The 6,338-nt window shown below is 45.5% G+C and overlaps 1 non-coding gene across 1 annotated transcript; it reads right to left on the bottom strand.

The window, feature by feature from the left end:
• Positions 1 to 3,713: 3,713 nt before the first annotated feature.
• On the bottom strand, positions 3,714 to 3,785 carry TRNAH-GUG (transfer RNA histidin (anticodon GUG)). Its single transcript has one exon. It is a non-coding gene; the product is annotated as a tRNA-His (tRNA).
• Between the last annotated feature and the right edge of the window lie 2,553 nt (positions 3,786 to 6,338).

Genomic DNA, 6,338 nt, shown 5'->3' with positions numbered 1-6,338 from the left:
CAATGCTCCTTCCCGTCTCGCCCGCATACATGGATACACGTTCACGCCTCCTCCTTCTCTCGGCTTCATACGGGGATCATATCTCCTCCCTGTCTCACCCTCATGCAGGGATGCATGACCAATGCTCCTTCCTGTCTCGCCCGCATACATGGATGCACGTTCACGCCTCCTCCTTCTCTCGGCTTCATACGGGGATCATATCTCCTCCCTGTCTCACCCTCATGCAGGGATGCATGACCAACGCTCCTTCCTGTCTCGCCCGCATACATGGATGCACGTTCACGCCTCCTCCTTCTCTCAGCTTCATACGGGGATCATATCTCCTCCCTGTCTCACCCTCATGCAGGGATGCATGACCAACGCTCCTTCCTGTCTCGCCCGCATACATGGATGCACGTTCACGCCTCCTCCTTCTCTCGGCTTCATACGGGGATCATATCTCCTCAATGTCTCACCCTCACTTCCAACATGTGTAACTTCTTGTTCTCTTTGACGTCTGGGGCATGGGTGGTTACTGCACAGCTCTAGATGTCGCCCACCTGCAAGGTGCTATGGAAAGCACTTTTCCACATTGGACGTGCTATATTAACCCCCTCTCCCCAAATACAATAAAAATAAAGAAATATATGTGCTTCCATAATGTCTACCTTCTAATGTTTCATATGTGTAAGCACATTGTCCTCCTCCTGACCACATTCTAAAACTATGTGCAAATTGTTCCTTCCATAAACTGTCACTTCCTTGGCCCTTTATTTATAATGACTGTTATACTCTCGCTCTTTCCGCCACAGTATAAAAAAGCCTAGCACACCTCATGATTGGACTAAGAAATTCCTGTCATTTAGTTGGAAATGATTTTCCCATTATCCCCAAAAACTCCTCACTGTGTCTAAGAACGCTTTTTTTCACAGGACAATACAGATCAGATTGACTTGAAAGGTCCTTTCACGCGACTACAGAATGCCTCTCATTCCACTAAAAGATACGCCAGTGCCTACAATAGCCTAGGACTAGACTATGAGTCCCAATGTAGAAAGACCACAAGTCCACAGATATGCCTGTTTATTTAAACATCTGTATTATCATCAGTGTGTGACTGTAAAGGCGGGACCTCGCGCTCTCTGTAACGCGCTCCATTGGCAACATCAGTTAAATGTCGTTGGTTCAATCCCTCGCGGATGTTGTTTTTATTCCCATTTGTAACTGGGAAATACTGTCGCTGCAATACATATGTCTTAATCAAGCTAGTGGTTATTGACGTAAATGGCAGTGTTATAATGTTTCATGTACTGCAAATGTCACCACATAATGCGCTCTTAATTAGATTTGGTTGAAATACATTACAGTCACCCGATGAAAAAGTGTGCAAAGAGCATTAAAGAAACAAAAGGTTCATAACAGTAACAGGACATATCGAATTGTTTCAGTCCTCCACAGAGATTGCCAATGTATTAATGGAAATTCTAAAATATCTGCCCAACTGCCGTGACTCGGATTCGAACCGAGGTTTCTGTGGCCACAAAGCAGAGTACTAACCACTATACGATCACAGCGAGCTACTTGGGCTGCTACAATGTGACGTTCCACCTCTATCATAAGCTGTACTCCATCTGTGATGTCATGACTCATGTTTGAATTAAAGGTTGGTTGTGAGGTTATCCATGAGAATAAGTGGACACCTGATCCCCAGTCACTTATTTAAGACCTCAATAATCAAGTCAGAATCCAAATGAAAGTCATCAAAGTGGAGCCAATTAGAAATAATATAGTTACACAAACCTGGCAATGGTGCGGCAGCCAGGGCCGATAATGGCCCGCCAGCCTGAGAGCAGGAAAGTGTGAGAGCAGTGATGGTCTTGTGAGAGTTTACAGCTGTTATTGACCCTGTCCCCTTCCATTGCAGAGTTTTCTCCCTATAAGAAGTGCAGAGGCTCCCTCCGGGGTGCTAATAGTACATTTATTTTTTTGTGCAGGAGAAGTGCTCTTCACCAATTGCACGTGCCAAATCACCCGAAGGCCACCACCATAAAATTCAGGCATTCATGTTCATGCGTCCTCCATGTTATGTCCTTATAAAGGGATGCATGTTCATGATGACTCCATGTCACACCTGCATACAAGGATGCATGTTCATGCCAGCTCGTTCTCTTGGCTTCATACAGGGATTTTATCTCCTCCCTGTCTCACCCTCAGGAAGGGATGCATGACCAATGCTCCTTCCCGTCTCGCCCGCATACATGGATGCACGTTCACGCCTCCTCCTTCTCTCGGCTTCATACGGGGATCATATCTCCTCCCTGTCTCACCCTCATGCAGGGATGCATGACCAATGCTCCTTCCCTTCTCGCCTGCATACATGGATGCACGTTCACGCCTCCTCCTTCTCTCGGCTTCATACGGGGATCATATCTCCTCCCTGTCTCACCCTCATGCAGGGATGCATGACCAACGCTCCTTCCTGTCTCGCCCGCATACATGGATGCACGTTCACGCCTCCTCCTTCTCTCGGCTTCATACGGGAATCATATCTCCTCCCTGTCTCACCCTCATGCAGGGATGCATGACCAACGCTCCTTCCCTTCTCGCCTGCATACATGGATGCACGTTCACGCCTCCTCCTTCTCTTGGCTTCATACGGGGATCATATCTCCTCAATGTCTCACCCTCACTTCCAACATGTGTAACTTCTTGTTCTCTTTGACGTCTGGGGCATGGGTGGCTACTGCACAGCTCTAGATGTCGCCCACCTGCAAGGTGCTATGGAAAGCACTTTTCCACATTGGACGTGCTATATTAACCCCCTCTCCCCAAATACAATAAAAATAAAGAAATATATGTGCTTCCATAATGTCTACCTTCTAATGTTTCATATGTGTAAGCACATTGTCCTCCTCCTGACCACATTCTAAAACTATGTGCAAATTGTTCCTTCCATAAACTGTCAATTCCTTGCCCCTTTATTTATAATGACTGTTATACTCTCTCTCTTTCCGCCACAGTATAAAAAAGCCTAGCACACCTCATGATTGGACTAAGAAATTCCTGTCATTTAGTTGGAAATGATTTTCCCATTATCCCCAAAAACTCCTCACTGTGTCTAAGAACGCTTTTTTTCACAGGACAATACAGATCAGATTGACTTGAAAGGTCCTTTCACGCGACTACAGAATGCCTCTCATTCCACTAAAAGATACGCCAGTGCCTACAATAGCCTAGGACTAGACTATGAGTCCCAATGTAGAAAGACCACAAGTCCACAGATATGCCTGTTTATTTAAACATCTGTATTATCATCAGCGTGTGACTGTAAAAGCGGGACCTCGCGCTCTCTGTAACGCGCTCCATTGGCAACATCAGTTAAATGTCGTTGGTTCAATCCCTCGCGGATGTTGTTTTTATTCCCATTTGTAACTGGGAAATACTGTCGCTGCAATACATATGTCTTAATCAAGCTAGTGGTTATTGACGTAAATGGCAGTGTTATAATGTTTCATGTACTGCAAATGTCACCACATAATGCGCTCTTAATTAGATTTGGTTGAAATACATTACAGTCACCCGATGAAAAAGTGTGCAAAGAGCATTAAAGAAACAAAAGGTTCATAACAGTAACAGGACATATCGAATTGTTTCAGTCCTCCACAGAGATTGCCAATGTATTAATGGAAATTCTAAAATTTCTGCCCAACTGCCGTGACATTGCCTCACCGCAATGTCGTGACTCGGATTCGAACCGAGGTTGCTGCGGCCACAACGCAGAGTACTAACCACTATACGATCACGGCGAGCTACTTGGGCTGCTACAATGTGACGTTCCACCTCTATCATAAGCTGTACTCCATCTGTGATGTCATGACTCATGTTTGAATTAAAGGTTGGTTGTGATGTTATCCATGAGAATAAGTGGACACCTGATCCCCAGTCACTTATTTAAGATCTCAATAATCAAGTCAGAATCCAAATGAAAGTCATCAAAGTGGAGCCAATTAGAAATAATATAGTTACACAAACCTGGCAATGGTGCGGCAGCCAGGGCTGATAATGGACCACCAGCCTGAGAGCAGGAAAGTGTGAGAGCAGTGATGGTCTTGTGAGAGTTTACAGCTGTTATTGACCCTGTCCCCTTCCATTGCAGAGTTTTCTCCCTATAAGAAGTGCAGAGGCTCCCTCCGGGGTGCTAATAGTACATTTATTTTTTTGCGCAGGAGAAGTGCTCTTCACCAATTGCACGTGCCAAATCACCCGAAGGCCACCACCATAAAATTCAGGCATTCATGTTCATGCGTCCTCCATGTTATGTCCTTATAAAGGGATGCATGTTCATGATGACTCCATGTCACACCTGCATACAAGGATGCATGTTCATGCCACCTCGTTCTCTGGGCTTCATACAGGGATTTTATCTCCTCCCTGTCTCACCCTCATGCAGGGATGCATGACCAATGCTCCTTCCCTTCTCGCCCGCATACATGGATGCACGCTCATGTCTCCTCGTTCTCTCGGCTTCATACAGGGATTTTATCTCCTCCCTGTCTCACCCTCAGGAAGGGATGCATGACCAATGCTCCTTCCCGTCTCGCCCGCATACATGGATGCATGTTCACGCCTCCTCCTTCTCTCGGCTTCATACGGGGATCATATCTCCTCCCTGTCTCACCCTCATGCAGGGATGCATAACCAATGCTCCTTCCTGTCTCGCCCGCATACATGGATGCACGTTCACGCCTCCTCCTTCTCTCGGCTTCATACGGGGATCATATCTCCTCCCTGTCTCACCCTCATGCAGGGATGCATGACCAATGCTGCTTCCCTTCTCGCCTGCATGCATGGATGCACGTTCACGCCTCCTCCTTCTCTCGGCTTCATACGGGGATCATATCTCCTCCCTGTCTCACCCTCATGCAGGGATGCATGACCAATGCTCCTTCCTGTCTCGCCCGCATACATGGATGCACGTTCACGCCTCCTCCTTCTCTCGGCTTCATACGGGGATCATATCTCCTCAATGTCTCACCCTCACTTCCAACATGTGTAACTTCTTGTTCTCTTTGACGCCTGGGGCATGGGTGGCTACTGCACAGCTCTAGATGTCGCCCACCTGCAAGGTGCTATGGAAAGCACTTTTCCACATTGGACGTGCTATATTAACCCCCTCTCCCCAAATACAATAAAAATAAAGAAATATATGTGCTTCCATAATGTCTACCTTCTAATGTTTCATATGTGTAAGCACATTGTCCTCCTCCTGACCACATTCTAAAACTATGTGCAAATTGTTCCTTCCATAAACTGTCACTTCCTTGGCCCTTTATTTATAATGACTGTTATACTCTCTCTCTTTCCGCCACAGTATAAAAAAGCCTAGCACACCTCATGATTGGACTAAGAAATTCCTGTCATTTAGTTGGAAATGATTTTCCCATTATCCCCAAAAACTCCTCACTGTGTCTAAGAACGCTTTTTTTCACAGGACAATACAGATCAGATTGACTTGAAAGGTCCTTTCACGCGACTACAGAATGCCTCTCATTCCACTAAAAGATACGCCAGTGCCTACAATAGCCTAGGACTAGACTATGAGTCCCAATGTAGAAAGACCACAAGTCCACAGATATGCCTGTTTATTTAAACATCTGTATTATCATCAGCGTGTGACTGTAAAGGCGGGACCTCGCGCTCTCTGTAACGCGCTCCATTGGCAACATCAGTTAAATGTCGTTGGTTCAATCCCTCGCGGATGTTGTTTTTATTCCCATTTGTAACTGGGAAATACTGTCGCTGCAATACATATGTCTTAATCAAGCTATTGGTTATTGACGTAAATGGCAGTGTTATAATGTTTCATGTACTGCAAATGTCACCACATAATGCGCTCTTAATTAGATTTGGTTGAAATACATTACAGTCACCCGATGAAAAAGTGTGCAGAGAGCATTAAAGAAACAAAAGGTTCATAACAGTAACAAGACATATCGAATTGTTTCAGTCCTCCACAGAGATTGCCAATGTATTAATGGAAATTCTAAAATATCTGCCCAACTGCCGTGACATTGCCTCACCGCAATGCCGTGACTCGGACTCGAACCGAGGTTGCTGCGGCCACAATGCAGAGTACTAACCACTATACGATCACGGCGAGCTACTTGGGCTGCTACAATGTGACGTTCCACCTCTATTATAAGCTGTACTCCATCTGTGATGTCATGACTCATGTTTGAATTAAAGGTTGGTTGTGATGTTATCCATGAGAATAAGTGGACACCTGATCCCCAGTCACTTATTTAAGATCTCAATAATCAAGTCAGAATCCAAATGAAAGTCATCAAAGTGGAGCCAAT

The sequence above is a fragment of the Ambystoma mexicanum genome, assembly GCF_040938575.1.
Source record: "Ambystoma mexicanum isolate Mex_15411 chromosome 12 unlocalized genomic scaffold, UKY_AmexF1_1 Mex_chr12_unloc.1, whole genome shotgun sequence".
NCBI lineage: Eukaryota > Metazoa > Chordata > Amphibia > Caudata > Ambystomatidae > Ambystoma > Ambystoma mexicanum.
This window is presented reverse-complemented; position numbering and strand designations above follow the sequence as displayed.